The following is a 20,334-nucleotide window of genomic DNA, read 5'->3' as shown; positions in this document are numbered from 1 at the left end:
CTATCGTGGGCAGAATGTGGAAACTCCACACAGGCCGTTGACCAAGGCTGGCCTCTGACCTTGTACCTGGTGCTTTGAAGCCGAGTTGCTTCAATCCCAATATAAATCAAAACAGATAATTCCTGCTCATTGTCACATTGCTGTTTGTGTAGCCTTGTGCTCAGAGAGACATCCTGAGGTTCAGAAATGGGATTATAAATTCAGTCAACTCCAGCCCAGTTAATGTGGCTAACACCAACAACAACATCAATATTCCAACAGTGTCATCATATACAAGGTCCGGTCCTGACTCTGATTAAGAGTAACTGCAGAATCAGAGTCCTGCAGTGATGTGTGAACTCTACCCCACACGGAGCAGAGGGATGACCACTTCCCTGTGTGCACTCACTGGTCTCTCAGTCATGTTGAAGATGCAGCAAATCCCTTGTCACACTGAGAGGTAAACAACTCCTACCCAGTATGAACCCTCTGGTGTATCAGCAGGAGGGATGAATCACTGAAACCCTTTTCACACACTGAGCATCTGAATGGTCTTTCCCCAGATTGGGCTCACTGGGGTCTCAGCAGATCAGAAGACTGGCTGAATCCTTTCCCACACGTGGAGCAGGTGAATGGCCTCTCCCCGGTGGGAACGCACTGATGTCTCTGCAGGAGAGAGATTTGAATGAATCCTTTCTAACACATGGAGCAGGTGAAGAGTCTAAATCCTCTGTGCCCTCTCTGGTGCCTCAGCAGATTGCAAGAGTGAGTAAATCCCTTCCCATACATGGGGCAGGTGACCAGCCTCTTCCCAGTGTGACTGTGTCAGTGAGTGTCCCACTGGGAGGGGTAAGTGAATTCCTTCCCACAGTCCCCACAACCTCACCCTGGTCCCGTCATAATGGTGTCTTCCCAGATCACATGACCAGTTAAATCCTCAACCACATACACAACACGAATGGTTTCTCTGGGCTGGGAATGCTGCTTTCCCCTTCCATATTATGTATAATGTTCGGGACCTGCGAAACTGGGTGCGTTAAATGTGATGTTAAAGCTGAGTTTCCCATCTGTGAACTCTCTCTCTGTAAAACAAGTTTATCTCCTTCATTACTACAGCTCCCAACACCAGCTCTCCCTTTAGTTCTCCTGAAATTCTAAATTTGGACTAATGCAATAATGTGGCTTTCTCTCACTTGTTTCTGAAAGTAAATTAGGATGATTTTGAATAACTGGACTTTACTAGCCAAACTCGTTCCTACTCTATCATATACGACTTTTAACCCATGGGAAATGTGTTACCAGCTTTGATAACTGTTATAATGCTCTGACCACTTCTATGGAGTCGGTATAAGTTGATTCTAACAATTATCAATAGATTGTATCTAAACAGGATGCCCACACAACAGTAGGCGCTCTGACACTCAATGCCTGTAAGTTATTTTTCTTAAAGCCCCACATGTGTCTGGCAATCTGGCAATACAATTGAAGATAGTTTATACAGTAACCTTACAGTCTTAGTTGCCAATTCCAATCCATGAAGCAGTCAGTAACATTCGCCAGTGAATTGAATTCTATTAGCAGCTTTCTCCTGTCAGGAGAGATTGAGGAGCATGAAGCTGTCTTCTCTGGAGGACTGAAATATGAAACACTTGAAATGAACAAAATTCTTCAAGAGCTCAATAGGATAGATATAGGACGATGTGCACCCTGGCTGATATGTCTTGAATGAAATAAGCACTAACTGCGGTGTCTTTACCCAGCATCCCCTTTAGCTGCATAAATGTTCAAGATTTATTTGCTGCTCTAATTCCACTCTCTTATTGAATCCCATTTGTAATGTTGGTTGCCGTGCAAATTGGTAACATTTGATTCAATCTATCCTGAAACCTCTCTGTATCTGTGTCTCGCTTTTGTTCACCAAGACCCTCATTCAGTCTGACCTCTTTACAAACCCTGCCCTGATATTTCCCTAGAGGGCTCAGAAATTAAATGTCCACAGAATTGTTACTGCACAAAAGGAGGCTGATTGGCTCATCAGCTCTCCAAAGGATCACCTCACCGAATGCTATTCTTCTACCTTTACCCCATAAACCTTCCCATTCGTCCTCTTCCAATAACTGTTCTGTTCAATTCTATTCTCTTCATTATACCTGGCTCCAATTGTACTCTTTGGCAGTGCATTCCTGACCATAAACCTTCTCTGCATGAAAACACTTTGTATCATGTTACATGTGCTTCTTTTGTCAATCCCTTGACATCGGTGCCTCCTCATTATTGATTCTTTCATGAAAGAGAGCAGTTTCTCCTGGTCTACTCTCAATAGATCCCTTTTGGAGGTATCTTTACCCAGTATCCCTCGGGATGGTGAATATCATCTCTCGCGGTCACAGGAGACCAGTGCGAGACTGTTGCTTTCACTGTGCGGCTGGGTTCAGGACACCATCCAGCCTCACTGTACTCCAGCGAATACACACTGGGGAGAGACCATTCACTTGCTCTGAGTATCGGAAGCAATTCGCTCAGATATCCAGCTTGGTGAAACACCGGCAAATTCACAAGTAACCACAGCGATTGGATTTATTTTGTTTGTTCATGGGATCACGGCATCACTTGCTGGGGCAGCATTTGTCATCCATTCTGACTGCCCAGAAGATGGTCCAGGGTCAACCCCATTATTCAGGGTCTGGATTCACATGTAGGCTGGTCAAGGTCAGAATTAACACAGTTTCCGAGACCAGTGACATGAAGAGTTGATTTCTGGCCTATTATTTATGTGGTGATAATGAATCATTTTTGCAGTTGAATTAAAAGTGAAAGACCAAAATGTGTTTTATTCTGATTGAGCACGTCCTCCTGTTTTCTCAGTTGTTAGTGACAGTCTCATCCCCCTCGCACCAGAACCTGTTCCAGAGAGTGTTACAGAAAAGGCAGAATGGTCAGCTGCAGCTGGTCACCTGACCCGTCACTGGTCCCGAAAGGTTCACTCTCCACAGATGCTGCCAGATCTGCTGAATTTTTTTTTTTAATTTCTGATTTCCCAGCATTTGCAGATGGTTAGTTTTTCAATATTCATCTTGTCTGTTGCAGAGGAGTTTATTGATGAATTTAGAGAGTTTTGAATGGCAGAGCAGGGTTGAGGGGCTGAATGTCCACCTCCCCTTCCAGTGAAAGTTGTCCATCTGCAGCTTGTGTCAACATTTCCCCTCGCTGCTCACTTCACACCCATGTCTAACACACTGTTACTGACTGAGCAAACTTCCTGTGTTTGAGCTTAAACCTGCTAATGTTCAGTGTGCCTCTCCTGCCACCCAGGTTTAACTCTCATCATGGAATGTTGTCCCGTATTACTGCGGGAATGCCCACAATGGACTCAGCCTGGAGTCTGTATCCCATGGGATCCACAAACCCGGTTTATTTCCTCCTTCCTCTTTCATTCTGGCTATTGAACTCTCGGTTTCAATCCAATCTCCTGTCATGCTCTTCAACATGCCCATGTGGGTGGACTAGAGGAAGCTGGGATTTAATGATAGGAAGTGGGGATTAGGCGGAAGTACGAGGAGCGGTGACAGCAAAGACAGTACTCATTGTAACGGCAGAGTTTCTCCATGACCCAGTGAGTGGTGAGGCACCTGAGTTTGTGGGGGAGACAGATTCAATCAGGGATTTGGTAAGACACTCAGACATTGACCTGTCCATCTGATTGTTAACTCAGACAGAAAGAAAGATGCACATTTAGATAGCACCTTTGATGACCTGGGGCAATAAAACATGCTTCCATCCCAATGATTTCAACCACAAATCTCTGAAAACACAGGCACAAAGATTAGATTAGATTAGATTAGATTACAGTGTGGAAACAGGCCCTTCGGCCCAACAAAGCCACACCGACCCGCCGAAGCGAAACCCACCCATACCCCTACATTTACCCCTTACCTAACACTACGGACAATTTAGCATGGCCAATTCACCTGACCCTGCACATCTTTCTTGTACCAGGTTGTCTCTCAGTCTCCTCTTGAGAAAAGAGTTTTAAGCTGTTTAGCCTTTCCTGGTGATTATAACCTCTGTGTTCCTCTAAGATTTGTGACTGAACCTTTATTGTACTGTTCCTTGTGAGTGATGCCAGCAGCAGAAACAGTTCCTGACCTGTGCGGGTTTCGATTGGAGTATTTGTATTTAAAAAATCATTCTCACCCTCACGTACAGTGTGAAATTGCTGTAAAACAGAAGGAAAGGATTGAGTGAGAACCCACAGAAACACAAAGGCAGCGTGTGTACCTGAGCTGAATGAACCTGGCATGAGGAAAATGTGACAACAATCACAACTAGTTAGAGTCACAGAATCCCGTAGGTGCAGAAAGAGGCTATTCGATCCATCGAGCCTGCAATGAACTGCTCTCCCACCCTACCTCCATAACCTCTCATTTACCATGGCTAACCCAACCCGCTAAACCTGCACACTACAGGCCATGTTAGCACAGCCAATAGAGCAAACCTGCACATCTGTGGGAGGGTCACAGATTACATCCAAATGCTTGAAATTGTGGATGGAGCCTCACGAATATTTGACTCTGATACAAATGCTCTGTTTTTAAAAATAAAAGCTGGGGGAAACTGCAACCAGAAAGATTTCCACTTATCTCTGGAGGAAGAGAATTCAAAACTCGTGCCATTGACCCAGGGAACACAGTGAAGTCACAGAGGTCTGGGAACCATCAGAAATGTGCGGCACAGTGGCACAGTGGTTAGCACTGCTGCTTCACAGCGCCTGAGACCCGGGTTCAATTCCCGCCTCAGGCGACTGACTGTGTGGAGTTTGCACATTCTCCCCGTGTCTGCGTGGGTTTCCTCCGGGTGCTCCGGTTTCCTCCCACAGTCCAAAGATGTGCAGGTCAGGTGAATGGGCCATGCTAAATTGCCCGTAGTGTTAGGTAAGGGGTAAATGTAGGGGTATGGGTGGGTTACGCTTCGGCGGGTCGGTGTGGACATGTTGGGCCGAAGGGCCTGTTTCCACACTGTAATGTAATCTAATCTAATGTAATCTAAAAAAAATGTAACAGGTTGTGAGCAAGGTGGGGGTGAGACAAGGACAAAAAGACAGTCTGTCACACAGGGGAAGGCAGGAGAGATTAAACAGCAGAAATGGTAGTCCCTCAAGGCCACAGGGAATAGAGTTCGGGATGGGATCGAAACTAGGAAACAAGGAGTGCAGCTGTCAAAGAAATACATTGAAAAACAGATAATAAGAACATAGAGGGCAGAGTTCACAGTCTGAAATTGTTGCTGTCAGTGGTGAGTACAGAATGCTGTAAAGCCTGGATAGTTCTATTACAGCCAACACATACAGGAAGGGCCAAGTGGCCGAGGTCTGTGCTGCAACTTTCTGATAAATTTATTCCGACATATCAAGTCTGATGATGCTCATAAATTCTCAAATTCGACTTGAGTTTAATATGCTGGAGAAATGTCAAATAAATCACATTGATCCCATTCTGCAGACTTTAGTCCGCAGCCCTGCATGTTCCAGCATCTCAGTTACATCCATAACCTTTTGTCCTAATGTGATGCTGGTTACTGCCTCTGCCACCCCATCAGTGAGTTCCTGCTCCTCACCATCTCCGAGTGAAATGAAGTCTCCCCTCCCCTTCTTTCTGAGAATTAGTTTCAATCTAAAACCTTCAGTTTCTGACCTCTCTGTTAATGAATAGCTCCTCCCTATCCACTCGATCTAGATTCTTCAGCATTTTATCACTTCAATTAAATCTCAGCTCATCCTCCTCAGAAATCATCCCCAGTCTATCTAACTTTTCCTCAGAGCAGGCATTTCCAATCGGAGAAATATTCTGATCAATCTCCTCTCTGGTGTGATCACATCAACCCTGGAATGTGGGGATCAGAAATGTGTGCAGTACTTTAGCTGTGGTCAAACGAGTGTTCCTGACATTTCCCGTGTCACCTCCGTGTTCTTGTGGTTGTCGCTCAGACAAGAAGTGTCTTGGATTTCCCACATGGAACTGGATATGCACTCCATGAGGCTGGGATTCCCTACCATGTGTTTATTTGTTAACTAATCCTAAATTAACTTCAGATTAAAACAAGATTATCAGCTACCCACCAATCAACTTCTTCCATTATACTGAAGTCACCTTACTTGTTAAAAATTTCTTTAAAATTATTACTATCTAAACACAACAGGCTTTAATTTGCTGATCAAGTATTCAGATGTCTCCACTGTTACAATCACTTGAAGATTATCTTTACCTTCAGCTACATTTGGTCAATTGAATACTGATTGTAAATATATGAATATCAAAAGGACTTGAGTTTTATGATGATTAATCCAGTCTGACATTCTTGTTGGTTAATATCTTGAAGAGAACTGTCCTCAGAACTCCAGCCCCGAACCCAGTATAAAACAGTAAACATTATCTCCTGCTGTGGAGGGACAGCCTGTGTTGGTCTGAGTAGGAACACTGAGCAGATTTACCTCAATGACAATTTAATTGGTGACCAGAGCAAGTTAAGTAGGTCCAAATAATATGCATTATAGCACAGAGAGAGGCCCATCAAATCCAAGCTGGCTCTCTGCAGCAGAATCTCACATTCTCATTTCCCATACGTACCCCAAACTCTGCAAGTTTATTTCCCTCAGAACTGATCTAATTGTTTTTATCAATTATTCATCTTCTCCTCTGCCTGCACCACCATAATAGGCAGCATGTTCTGCATATTTCCAGCCAATACAGACAGCAGAAACAATGGCTCATCTCCCACTGTCTCAAAGTGGGGGTGGCGTTTTTGCCGGTTTGATGGTGAGTTTGGGGAGGCGCAGTGGTAGTTTGGATCACTGATCTTTACACTGCTGAGGCTAAACGCCAGCTCACAGACACCTCCTCCTCCTTCCCCCTTGACCATGACCCCACTACTTCCCACCACCAAACCATCATCTCCTAGACCATCCATAACCTCATCACCTCAGGAGATCTCCCATCCACCACCTCCAACCTCATAGTCCCACAACTCCACACCGCCCGTTTCTACCTCCTGCCCAAAATCCACAAACGTGGCTGCCCCGGCCGACCCATTGTCTCAGCCTGCTCCTGCCCCACTGAACTCATCTCTGCATACCTCGACACGGTCCTGTCCCCCTTAGTCCAAGAACTCCCCACTTACATTTGGGATACCACCCAAGCCCTCCACCTCCTACATGATTTTCGCTTCTCCGGCCCCCACCGCCTTATCTTCACCATGGACATCCAGTTGCTATACCCCTCCATCCCCCATCACGAAGGCCTCCAAGCCCTCCACTTCTTCCTTTCCCACCAACCCAACCAGTACCCTCCCGCTGATACCCTCCTTTGACTGACTGAACTGGTCCTCACTCTTAACAACTTCTCCTTCCAATCCTCCCACTTCCTCCAAATCAAAGGAGTAGCCATGGGCACCCGCATGGGCCCCAGCTATACCTGCCTCTTCGTCAGATATGTGGAACAGTCCATCTTCCGCAGCTACACTGGCACCACCCCCCACCTTTTCCTCTACTACATCGAAGATTGTATTGGTGCTACCTCGTGCTCCCATGAGGAGGTTGAATGTTCATCCACTTTACTAACACCTTCCACCCCGACCTCAAATTCACCTCCACTGTCTCAGACTCCTCCCTCGACCTCTCCATTTCTATCTTGGGTGACTGACTCAACACAGACATTTACTATAAACCGACCGACTCCCACTGCTACCTAGATTACACCCCCTCCCACCCTGCCCCCTGTAAAAACGCCATCACATATTTCCAATTCCTTCGTCTCCGCCGCATCTGCTCCCAGGAGGGCTAATTCGAATACCGAACAACTCAAATTGCCTCCTTCTTCAAAGACCCCAATTTTTCCTCCGACATGGTCGACGATGCTCTCCACTGCATCTCCTCCACTTCCTGCTCCTCCACCCTTGAACCCCACCCCTCCAATCGTCACCAGGACAGAACCCCACTGGTCCTCGCCTTCCATCCCACCAACCTTCGGATAAATCGTATCATTCTTCGTCATTTCTGCCACTTCCAGACAGACCCCACCACCAGGGATATATTTCCCTCTCCAACCCTATCAGCATTCAGGAGAGACCACTCCCTCTGCGACTCCCTCGTCAGATCCACACCCCCCACCAACCCAACCTCCACTCCCGGCACCTTCCCCTGCAACCACAAGAAGTGCAAAACATGCACCCACACCTCCCCCCTCACCTCCCTCCAAGGCCCCAATGGATACTTCTATATCTGTCGCAAATTCACCTGCACCTCCACACACATCATTTACTGTATCCACTACAGCCGATGTGGTCTCCTCTACATTGGGGAGACAGGCCGCCTACTTGCAGATCTTCAGGGAACACCTCTGGGACACCCACACCAACCAACCCACACCAACCTGTGGCGGAACACTTTAACTCCCCCTTCCACTCCGCCAATGACATGCAGCTCCTTGGCCTCCTCCATCGTCACACCCTGGCCACACGACGCCTGGAGGAAGAGCACCTCATCTTCCACCTAGGCATCCTCCAACCACGAGGGATGAATGTAGATTTCTCCAGCTTCCTCATTTCCCCTCCCTCCACTTATTCAGCACCGCCTTCTTGACCTGCAATCTTCTTCCCGACCTCTCCGCCCCCACCCCCTCTCCGGCCTATCACCGTCCCCCTCACCTCCTTCCACCTATCGTATTCCCAGCACCCCTCCCCCGAATTCCCTCCCCCTTACATTTTATTTCAGCCCGCTTGGCGCACTAGTATCATTCCTGCAGAAGGGCTTATGCCCAAAACGTCGATTCTCCTGCTCCTCGGATGCTGCCTGGCCTGCTGTGATTTTCCAGCACCACATTTTTCAACTCCCGCTGTCTCAAAACCTTACATCTGATCTTCATTCTTATGCCATCACCTATTGAATACAGATATTTTTGTCTGCTATATCTAGGTCTGTTGTAATCTTATACAGCTCTATCAAAAATATATTCTACATCTTCACTTCAAAGAAAATAGCAATTTCTTCAAATCAATCCAGTGACAGCATTTTCTTCATCAGTGAACCACTCCAGTAAGTCTGTACTCTATACTCTGAAGATCACTCATATCCTTCATTGTTGATGTCTATTTTGTTCCACAAACCCAGACGACGCAAGTTTTCTGCACAACAGCAGTAGCTTTATTATTGGACAGCCGGCGAGAGTTTCAAAGCATCTCTAAAGTAGCTGAGTGTCTACTTGCAGAGGCTGTTCTTCCTGAATCTCTGCCTTACCCACAGAGACAGTATATTTAATAGGAATTAGACAAAGGCATATCAGTCACATGGGCGATTGTCAATAGATAGTTTAAAGTAGGTAATTATGACCTTACAAAGCTTGATGAATGGCGATGTCCTGTGATAACGTGTGATGGATTACAGAAACTGATTATCGTATTGTTCATGTTTATGTGTTGATGGGAGGAGATTAAGGCAGAAGGGTTCTTCCTTCAGTTAATGGGGGATTCACTTAACCTATGCTCATATGGAGGGGAGGTAAGATAATGGACCTGGAGGCAGTTTAACAGGCTTGTGCCCAGGACTCTCAGTCTTGTCTGGCAAGGGCAAATTCGTCTGTCTGGGGTTATGGTGGAATACACATGTCCTGAAAGAGAAGCAAATTGTGGAACTGGCCCCTCTGTGGTATTTTAATTTCCTCATTCTGACCAGGAATCTGTTGACCAGAATTGGATGCAATGATTGACTGTGATCTAACTAGAGCTTTGTCAAGGGTTAGCATCTTTTCCGTGTACAAAGTTAAAAATCACACAACACCAGGTTATAGTCCAACAGGTTTAATTGGAAGCACACTAGCATTCGGAGCGATGCTCCTTCATCAGGTGATAGTGGAGGGCTCCTGATGAAGGACCGTCACTCTGAAAGCTAGTGTGCTTCCAATTAAACCTGTTGGACTATAACCTGCTGGTGTGTGATTTTTAAATTTGTACACCCCAGTCCAACACGGGCATTTCCAAATCACAATTTTTCCGTGATTTTGTTATCATTCCTCCTATTAATGAAGTCGAGCATCCCATATGTTTTCCTCAAAACAATTTATGTTCTCTCTCCATTAATGATATGTACACTTTGTTCCCCATTCCTGCTGTCCTGCTCTCTGTGTCTGTGCCATTCAAATTATATATTCCCTTTCTACATTGCTTCTCTAAAAATGCATCAACTTACTGTATGTTCTAAAGAAGAAACATATTCCATTCAAAATATCATCTCTCGTTCCACACATTCTACCCCCTGGAAAACAGAACAGCACAGCACAGGAATAATCAGCCCACCATGTCTGTGCGGATCATGATGCTATTCCAAACTAATTCAATCTCCCTGTATATGATCCATATCCCTGACAACCCATGCCTGCTTATGTGTCTGTCCAAATGCCTCTTGAATGTTGTGATTGCTTCTGCTTTTACCAACTCCCAGGAGAGTACATTCTAATCACTCACAACCTTCTGCTCAAGAAATTTGTCTGACACAGCTTCCTTTAAACTTGCAAAGATGTTGTTGGAAATGCTCAGCAGGTCATGCAGCATCTGTGAAGAAAACTCAGTTAATGTTTCGGTTCTGGTCACCCTTCAACAGAAACGTTAACTCTGATTTCTCTTCACAGGTGCTGATTGAAATGCTGAGTTTTTTTCCAGAAACTTCTGTTTTTCTTTCTGGTTTACAGCATCTGCTGTTCTTTCAGTTTTCATTTCCTTTGAACCTCCCCCTCTCCCCTTATATCTATGGCCTCTAGAAATTATCATTTCCACCATGGAAAAAGATTCAGATTATTCACTCTGTCTGTGCCTCTCGGATTATTCTGCAGCCACTGACTTTCCAAAGACTGCAATTCAAGATTTTCCAACCTCTCCCAATCCAGGCAACATCCTGGTAAACCTGTTTCCACACTCTCCAAAGCCTCCACATCCTCCTTATAACGTGGTGATCCAAACAGCACAAAATACTCCAAAGGTGGCCTAATGACAGTTTTATCTTCACTCCCCTGACAGAAGAAAGCTTTATTCCTGATGAAGGGCTCTTGCCCGAAACGTTGATTTTACTGCTCCTCGGATGCTGCCTGAACTGCTGTGCTCTTCCAGCACCACTAATCCCGGAGAAGGCAAGCCTGCCATCCACCTCCTTCACCACATTCAGGGAGCCGTGAACTTGCACCTGAAGATCCCTCTGTATCCCAATGCTGCTCAGGGCCCTTCCGTTTAGTGTATACATTCCTCTTACAATGAGCCTCCCAAAATGTATCATCTCACACTTATCTGAATTAAAATCTACCTGCAATTTCTCCACATAACCTTCCACCTGACCTCTTCCTTGCTGTATCCTTTCACAACATTCTTCATGATTCACAACTTCGTGAGTTTGTACAATCTACAAACTTGCTAATTAAATCGTTAACATTTTCAAACTAATCATTTATATATTACAAACAACTGATGTCCCAGTTCTGATCCTTGTGGAACAGCACTAGCCACAGACCTCCAGCCGGCAACTTGCCCCAGCACAACTGTTGCTGGGAGAAATATCAAAGAGGAGCCTTCAGTTCTGTGCTGTGCAGCACGACCGACGTTTATTCAGAGCTCCTTACTAATGCATGATGGGAGAGTTGCCTCTCTGGCTCCCCCAGCCAAGGCCAGCATTCTGCTGCATTTCCTTCATACGTTCCGGTAATATATCCCCCCTGACCCAATCTCCTGGGTTTGGGATGTCAGCTTAGAGGTTTCTCTGATCCCTTTTCCAGTTTCTGATTCTCTACCGTTCTGCAACTTCACCTCTCAGCTCATGCAGTTGCTTAGCCAGTTCTTTCACAAATTGTTTAACCCTATCCTTACCATTGCACATCTCGTGCCCTCCCACTGCCACACCCTCTGGCAGCTGCATAGTCCATACAGTCACTAATTCAAAGGTGAACAGTCCTGTTTCCTTTGCTGCTGTTGCCTCAGTTTCATTGGCATGATGGGGAGTACTCTAACCCATCCCTGCCTGTCTCTGTCAGGGCCTTAGTCAGACTAGCTGTCAGTGTCTGCTTCATTCCTTCTGCTGTACCTGAGCACTGGGGGTGGTGTGGGAGATGGGATTTCTGTTCAGTATCAAACAGGGCACAGATGTGTTTAACTACGTGTCCCTTGGTCAGAATTTGCAGGGGAATGCTTGCACCCACTGCGTAAACCTATTTATTAAGATCCAGCAGGATTTCCTTCCCTGGGCTTGGGATGGAGGTGTATGTAAAATCCATCTGTAATTATTCCCATCTCCTTCTGGGTCTCAGCTGCTCGATCCACTTTACCCTGATTGCTTTCTCTGGCTCACACAGTGTACAGACTACACACCTTCGACAAAACCTCGACTAAACGAGTACCGCCACCCCGGTAGTGGGTCATCTGATATTGCATGTATCCTGCCCAATATGGTTCAGCCCATGAGATGTTTTTAATAATGTTTGTCTTATATAGTGTAGTGGCACTGCTGGATCATCCAGACTCTGTCGTGTCCTATTATTGCCCCACCCTCTTCCTGCTCCTGTTTCTCCAGTTGTGTGACTGTTTCTAAGAATGTCTTTAAACTTTCCTTTCTCGCTTCTGTAGCTACTGTCACTGCCACTTCCCCAAATGTCTGCACTGTTTCAGTCAGCATTTTACCTGCCTTACCCACATACTCACTGCCCTGTTGGTGTGGAGTTTCTACTTTTGTGAGCTCTAATCTTCATCATTGTTGCTTCACTGGGAAATTTAGCTGTTTCCACTAACTCTCTGACCGGTTCCTCATGCTCTATGTGGCTCCCAGAGGGTGATGTACCCTCACTGAGCCCAGGCCAACACATGATCATGAACAATGTCAAAGGCATGCTGTGTACATGTTTCCTCCCTGACCCTGGCTAATGCCAGTGCTTCTTTCAGGGCTTTAGATGGTTCTGCCAATTCTGGATATTACTTACAAAATTCCCACAGTCGTTAAACAATCCTAAGGTTTGCCTTACGCCCTTCACGTGTGCGTGTGGACAGTTTTAATATCATAGTTTTTGGTTCTGCTGGGACTGTCCCCTCACGCTTCATGATTTGATCTCCCCAGTATGATATCCCTACCTTCCCACTCTCTGTGAGTTAATTTTAAGCCCAGCCTGGATGACCTGACCAAATACTCTGTTTAATATCCAGAGATGTTATATCTCACCGACTGAGGTGATAAGGTATTGGTAAGATCAATGTGACTAACTCCATCAGCCATATACCGGTGGGGTATACTGGAATATTGTGGGATCCCTGAGGTAACTGGACCAAGGTGTACTGTTTCCTCAGCTATCCGGCTTCTGTCAATTAGTAAGGGATACTGTCAGTCTGACGATTCTCTGCTTCTCTCAATCTGTCACTGTCACAAGTACTGCCTCCTCAGCCCCAGCTTTGATGGGATCCTGTTTGTATGGGGTGTGAGAGGGTCCTCGATCTTTACAGGATCTACAGATAATAACCCACATTCCTGTTTGGGTTACCCACACCGCTGAGTGGGTCCTAGCTGTAACTCCCAAGATTCCCTGACTGTCCCACTCTCCCTGCAATTCAGCTACTTTGGTGATGTCGCCTCTTATTTTCTTCCTGTCCCATTACTGGCTGGAGCGTCCCTATGTTATAGTCCAGGTCTCTACATCAATAGTTGCTCCTAATTGTTCTAAAATGGCAACTCCCAGAATGGTCCTTTCCTCAGTTTCACACTCCCATATCTGAATGCATTTTGTCATATTCCTGACCTACATCGGGACAGGTTCCTCCAGCTTCCTCAGTTCCCACTCCGACTGCTCTCATTTTAGTAATTGAGAGGGTGAGGGGTAAATCCATATCGGTAACTGATATAGATGCTCCTGTGTTAACATCATATGTTGCTGGAGCCCTAACAGCGTGTCAATAAATATTCATGGGCTATGCATGTGCACACGTGAACACAGGCCACACACACTATGAACACCTATCTCCCTCTCTCTGCCTACGTTCCTTGTCTATATGCCCTTTTCTGCTTCCCTTGCAACATTGTGAGTCTGGTTCCCCTCCCTGTACTGCAGCTATTCCCTTGTGTTTCTGAGTTTGCCTCAGCTCTCATGGCCCAATTCTGAATTTGTTTAGAATTATCTCCCACTGGGAGTCCCATGTTTATAATTACAGTTACATGGGGTCCCATGTCATCTTTTAAATACATCAAACAAATTTCATCATCACAGGTTGAGGTTTGGTAATCCCCCATGGTCCTTATACACCTCAAGCTTCCTCTCTGTACGATCCTCGATATTACCCTTGGGGCCCTGAGTCACTAAGATTATTTTAGCCCATTCAGCCTGTCCCCTCCCCAGTGTGTCCCTGTAATATCTGTAAATGCTTGGAGCCACTGATCGGCTGTGCACTGGGGGGAACCGGCTCCCACCCCCACCCTCTCATTGCAGGGACAGATTCTGCTGTACATGTCAGAGCAGCTTGGCCTGAAAGGTTTTGGCCTGACATCCTCATCAGTGAGATTGCGGACTTCAATTAATTCATCCATCTTCTCCCAATAAGACCCATTATAACAATTTCTCTATCAGGCTGGGTGTACATTCACCAACATCTGTCATTCAGCCAGGTAAACGGTTCAGGTTTGGTTTATGTCAGTTCCCTTTGTTGCCCCCTCCTGTCTGTCCAAGTTTAAGTTTTGATGCCAGGCGGTGCCATAGACACGGCCTTCTGGACTTAACAGGGTGGTGGGTCATCCCACCCAATGCCAGCCCTCTCTCTATACATACAGTCATAGAGACATAGAGATGTCCAGCATGGAAACGGACCCTTGGGTCCAACTTGTCTATGCTGACCAGATATCCCAACCCAATCGAGTCCCACCAAACCTTTCCTATTCATATACAGATCCAAATGCATTTTAAATGTTGCAATTGTACCAGTCTCCACCACTTCCTCTGGCAGCTCATTCCATACACATGCTACCCTCTGCATGAAAAAGTTGCCCCTTAGGTCTATTTTATATTCAAAGTTTGTGCGAAGATTTGTAGCTTGGGTGCTCGTTGTTGTGGTTCTGTTCGCCAAGCTTAGAGGCATGGCATTCAGCCACAAACTCCATCAACAAACACATCGACCTGGACCCAATATACCAACCACTACAGCGGACAGCTGAAACTGACAACCGGAAGCGGCAGGGACAGACCACTATAAACACCGGAGGAAACATCAAAGAAGCGCTTCGCAGGAGGCTCCCAAGCACTGATGATTTCGCCTAGCCAGGGGACGAAACGTTTGCAACAAATCTCTTTTATATCTTTCCCCTCTCACTCTAAGCCTATGCCCTCTAGTTCTGGACTCCCGAACCCCAGGGAAAATACTTTGCCTATTTATCCTATCCATGCCCCTCATAATTTTGTAAATCTCTATAAGGTCAACCCTCAGCCTCTGACACTCCAGGGAATACAGACCCAGCCTGTTCAGCCTCTCTCTGTAACTCAAATCCTCCAACTCTGGCAACATCCTTGTGAATCTTTTCTGAACCCTTTCAAGTTTCACAACATCTTTCCGATAGGAAGGCAACCAGAATTGCACGCAATATTCCAACAGTGGCCTCGCCAATGTCCTGTACAGCCGCAACATGACCTCCCAACTCCTGTACTCAATACTCTGACCAAGAAAGGAAAGCATACCAAAAGCCTTCTTCACTATCCTATCTACCTGCGACTCCACTTTCAAGGAGATATGAACCTGCACTCCAACGTCTCTTTGTGCAGCAACTCTCCCTAGGACCTTATCATTAAGTGAATAAGTCCTGCTCAGAATTGCTTTCCCAAAATGCAGCACCTCGCATTTATCTGAATTAAACTCCATCACCACTTCTCAGCCCATTGGCCCATCTGGTCCATATCCTGCTGTAATCTGAGGTAACCCTCTTCGCTCTCCACTGCACCTCCAATGTTGCTCTTATCTGCAAACTTACTAATTGTACATCTTATGTTCGCACCCAAATCATTTATGTAAATAACAAAAAGTAGAGGACTCAGCACCGATTCCTGTGGCACTCCACTGGTCAGAGGCCTCCAGTCTGAAAATCAACACTCCACCACCACCCTCTGTCTTCTACCTTTGAGCCAGTTCTATATCCAAATGGTTAGTTCTCCCTGTATTCCATGAGATGTAACCTTGCTAATTAGTCTCCCATGGGCAACCTTATCAAATGCCTTACTGAAGTCCATATAGATCACATCTATTGCTCTGCTCTCATCAATCCTCTTTGTTACTTCTTCAAAAAACTCAATCAAGTTTGTGAGACATGATTTCCCATGCACAACGCCATGTTGACTATCTCTAATCAGTCCTTGCCTGGGTTGGCTGTAATAGAACTACCCAGGCTTTACAGCATTCTGTACTCACCAGTGAGAGCAATAATTTCAGACTCTGAATTCGGCCTTTCGTGTTATAATCTGTTTTTTCATTGACTGCTGCATACCTTGTTTCCTTATTTGTTTCCCAGCCCTAACTCCATTCCTCGTGGCATTGAGGCACTACCATTTCCGCTATTTAATCTCTCCTGCCTTCCCCCGTGTGACAGACTGTCATTTTGTCTTTGTCTTACCCCCATCTTCCTCACAACCTGTTACATTTCTGATGGTTCCCAGGCCTCTGTAACTTTCACTGCGCCCCCCGGGACAATGGCACGAGTTTTGAATTCTCTTCCTCCAGAGATAATTGGAAATCTTTCTGGCTGCAGTTTGCCCCAGATTTTATTTTCAAAAACACAGCATTTGCGTCAGTCAGGTATATGTGAGAATTCATCAACAATTCCAAGCATTTTTATGTAATTTGTGACTCTCCCACAGATGTGCAGGGTTGCTCTATTGGCTGTGCTAACGTGGTCTCTAGTGTGCAGGTTAGGTGGGTTGGGTTAGCCATGGTAAATGTGGGGTTATGGGCATAGGGTGGGAGAGCAGGTTATTGCAGACTTGATGAGCTGAGTAGCCTCTTTCTGCACCTCAGGGATTCGAACGAGTTGTGATTGTCATCACATTTTCCTGATGCCCGGTTCATTCAGCTCAGGTACACATGCTGCCTTTGTGTTTCTGTGGGTGCTCACTCACTCCTTTCCTTCTGTTTACATCAATTTCTCACTTTAGGTGAGGCTGAGAATGAATTTGTAAATACAAATATTCCAACCAAAACCACTCACAGTCAGGACCTGTTTCTGCTGCTGCCGTCACTCACAAGGAACAGGAAAATAAAAGTTCAGTCACGAAACTTACAGGAGCAAAGAGGCTATAACCACCAGGAAATGCTGAACAGCTCAAAACACTTTTCTCAAGAAAAGAGCAGGCTGACAGTCAGCCTTTTACAAGTAGGAAGCTATGTGTTTTTGTGTTCAGAGATTTGATGTTGGAATCATTGGGTCTGAAGCATGGTTCACTGCCCCAGGTCACCAAAGTTGCTGTCTAAATGTGCATCTTTCTTTCTGTCTATCTGTCTGAGTTAACAATCAGATGGACAGGTCAGTGTCTGAGTGTTTTTCCAAATCCCTGATTGAATCTTCCTCCCCCACAATCTCAGGTGCCTCCCCACTCACTGTGTCACGGAGAAACTCTGTCGTTACAATGAGAACGGTCTTTGCTGTCGCCTCTCCTAATGCTTCCGCCTAATCCCCACTTCCCTTCATTAAATCCCAGCTGCCTCTAGTCCATCCACATGGGCATGTTGAAGAGCATGACAGGAGAATGGATTGAAACCGAGAGTTCAATAGCCAGAATGAGAGAGGAAGAAGGAAATAAACCGAGTTTGTGGATCCCAGGGGATACAGACTCCAGGCTGAGCCCTTTGTGGGCATTCCCGTAGAATTACAAGACAGCATTCCATGATGAGAGTTAAACCCGGGTGGAAGGAGATGGACTACTGAACATTAGCAGGTTTAAGCTCAAACACAGGAGGTTTGTTCAGTCAGTAACAGTGTGTTAGACATGGAAGTGAAGTGAGCAGTGAGGGGAAATGTTGCCGAAAGCTGCAGATGGGCAAATTTCTTTGGAACAGGAGGGGGCCATTCAGCCCCTCAACCCTGCTCTGCCATTCAGGATGATCATGGCTGATTTCTGGCCTAACTTGCAATTTTCAAAACTCTCCAAACTCATCAATAAACTCCTCTGCAACAGACAAGATCAATATTGAAAAACTAATGATCTGCAAATGCTGGGAAATCAGACATAAAAACAGAAATTGCTGGAGAAATTCAGCAGATTTGGTAGCATCTGTGGAGAGTGAACCTTTGGGGTCAGGTGACCAGCTGCAGCTGACCATTCTGCCTTTTCTGTAACACTCTCTGGAACAGGTTCTGGTGCGAGAGGGATGAGATTGTCAATAACAACTGAGAAAACAGGAGGGGATGCTCAATCAGAATAAAACCCATTTTGGAAAAAGTGAGGACTGCAGATGCTGGAGATCAGAGCTGAAAATGTGTTGCTGGAAAAGTGCAGCAGGTCAGGCAGCATCCAAGGTGCGGGAGAATCGACGTTTCGGGCATGAGCCCTTCTTCATTCCTTATTGCACAGTAATAATTCTGTGAACAATTAATTCTGAGCCCTCTAAGGAAATATCAGGGCAGAGTTTGCAAAGAGGTCAGATTGAATGAGGGCCTTGGTGAACAAAAGTGAGACACAGACACAGAGGGGTTTTGGGATAGATTGAATCAAATGTTACCAATTTGCACAGCCACCAACATTACAGCAGTTACAAACGGGAGGGATCAAGAGCGTGGAATAAGAGCAGCAACTAAATCTTAAACATTTATGCAGCTGAAGGGGATGCTGGGTAAAGATACCACAGTTAGCACTTATTTCATTCCAGACACACTATCCAGGGAGCACATCCTTGCTGTATTTATCAAATCGAGCTCTTTAAGAATTTGTTCATTTCAAGTGTTTCATTTTAGATACTCCAGAGAAGACAGTTTCATGCCCTGCAAGGGCAATGCTGCTGTTAGAATTCAATTCACTGCGGCATGTTACTGGCTGCTTCATGGACTGGAACTGGCAACTGAGACTGTAAGGTCACTGTATAAAATATCTTCAATTGTATTGCCAGATTGCTGGACACATGGGGGGCTTTAAGAAAAAAAAACTTAACTTACGGGCATTGAGTGTCCATTGTGGGGGCATCCTGTTTAGATAAAATCTATTGATAATTGTTAGAATTGACTTGCACTGGCTCTGGCGAAGTGGTCAGAGCATTATGTCTGTCATCGGAGCTAGTAACAAACTTCCCATGGATTAGAACTCGTACATGATAGAATAGGTGCGGGTCCTTCTTGTAAAGTTATTCAAAATGGTCCTAACTTACTTCCAGAAACAAGTGAGAGAAAGGCACATTACTGAGGTCATTGCATTAGTCCAAAATTAGAAATTGAGGAGAACTGAAGGGAGAGCTGGTGTTGGGAGTTGTAGTCATGATATGGAGAAACTTTTTCTTTACAGAGAGAAAGTTCCACATGGGAAACTCAGCTTTAACATCACATCAACTGCAGAGTCGTCCAATTCCACAGGTCCTGATCCTTATCGGTAATATGGAAAGGGAAAGCAGCATGCCTCGCCCAGAGAAATCATTCCTTTGCTCTGCATGCAGTTGAATATTTAACTGGTCATGTGATTTGCGAAGACACCAATGTTACAGGACCAGGGCTAGGGTAAGTAAACGTGGGGACTGTCGGAAGGAATTCGCTTACCCCTCCCAGCAGGACACACACCGATACAGTCACACTGGGGAGAGGCCATTCACCTGCACCACGGATGGGAAGGGATTTACTAAATCTTACAATCTGCTGAGGCACCAGAGAGGGCACAGAGGATATAGACCCTTCACCTGCTCCATGTGTGTGAAATAATTCATTCAAATCTCTCACCTGCAGAGACATCAGTGCATTCCCACTGGGGAGAGGCCAATCACCTGCTCAGTGTGTCGGAAAGGATCCACTAGGTCCTCTGAAATGCTGAAACACCGAGCTCACTCTGGGGAAAGGCCATTCACTTTCTCAGTGTGGGGAGACATTCACTCAATGCACTACCTGCAGTGACCCCAGAGAACTCACTCTGGGGAAAGGCCATTCACTTGCTCCCAGTGTGTGGGGAGAGATTCACTCAAATGCACCACATGCTGAGACTTCAGCGAGCCCACACAGGGGAGAGGCCATTCAGATGGTCAGTGTGGGAGAGAGGATTCAGTGATTCATCCTGCCCCCCCCCCCCCAGTGAGCCCACACAGGGGAGAGGCCATTCAGATGGTCACTGTGTGAGAGGGGATTCAGTG

The 20,334-nt window shown here is 45.9% G+C and overlaps 1 long non-coding RNA gene across 1 annotated transcript in view; it reads left to right on the top strand.

Annotated features, from left to right (window-relative positions):
• LOC148147107 (uncharacterized) overlaps window positions 1-19,889 on the top strand; it is a 64,851-nt gene extending 44,962 nt beyond the window's left edge. The window contains exon 7 of the long non-coding RNA XR_015760245.1: window positions 19,506-19,889. This is a non-coding gene — a long non-coding RNA (uncharacterized LOC148147107). The remainder of the gene's footprint in view (window positions 1-19,505) is intronic.
• The last annotated feature ends 445 nt before the right edge of the window (window positions 19,890-20,334 follow it).

This window comes from Chiloscyllium plagiosum, unplaced genomic scaffold (genome assembly GCF_037043375.1).
Source record: "Chiloscyllium plagiosum isolate Xiang-an unplaced genomic scaffold, Cpla_swu_hap1 HiC_scaffold_18, whole genome shotgun sequence".
Taxonomy (NCBI): Eukaryota; Metazoa; Chordata; class Chondrichthyes; order Orectolobiformes; family Hemiscylliidae; genus Chiloscyllium; species Chiloscyllium plagiosum.
This window is presented reverse-complemented; position numbering and strand designations above follow the sequence as displayed.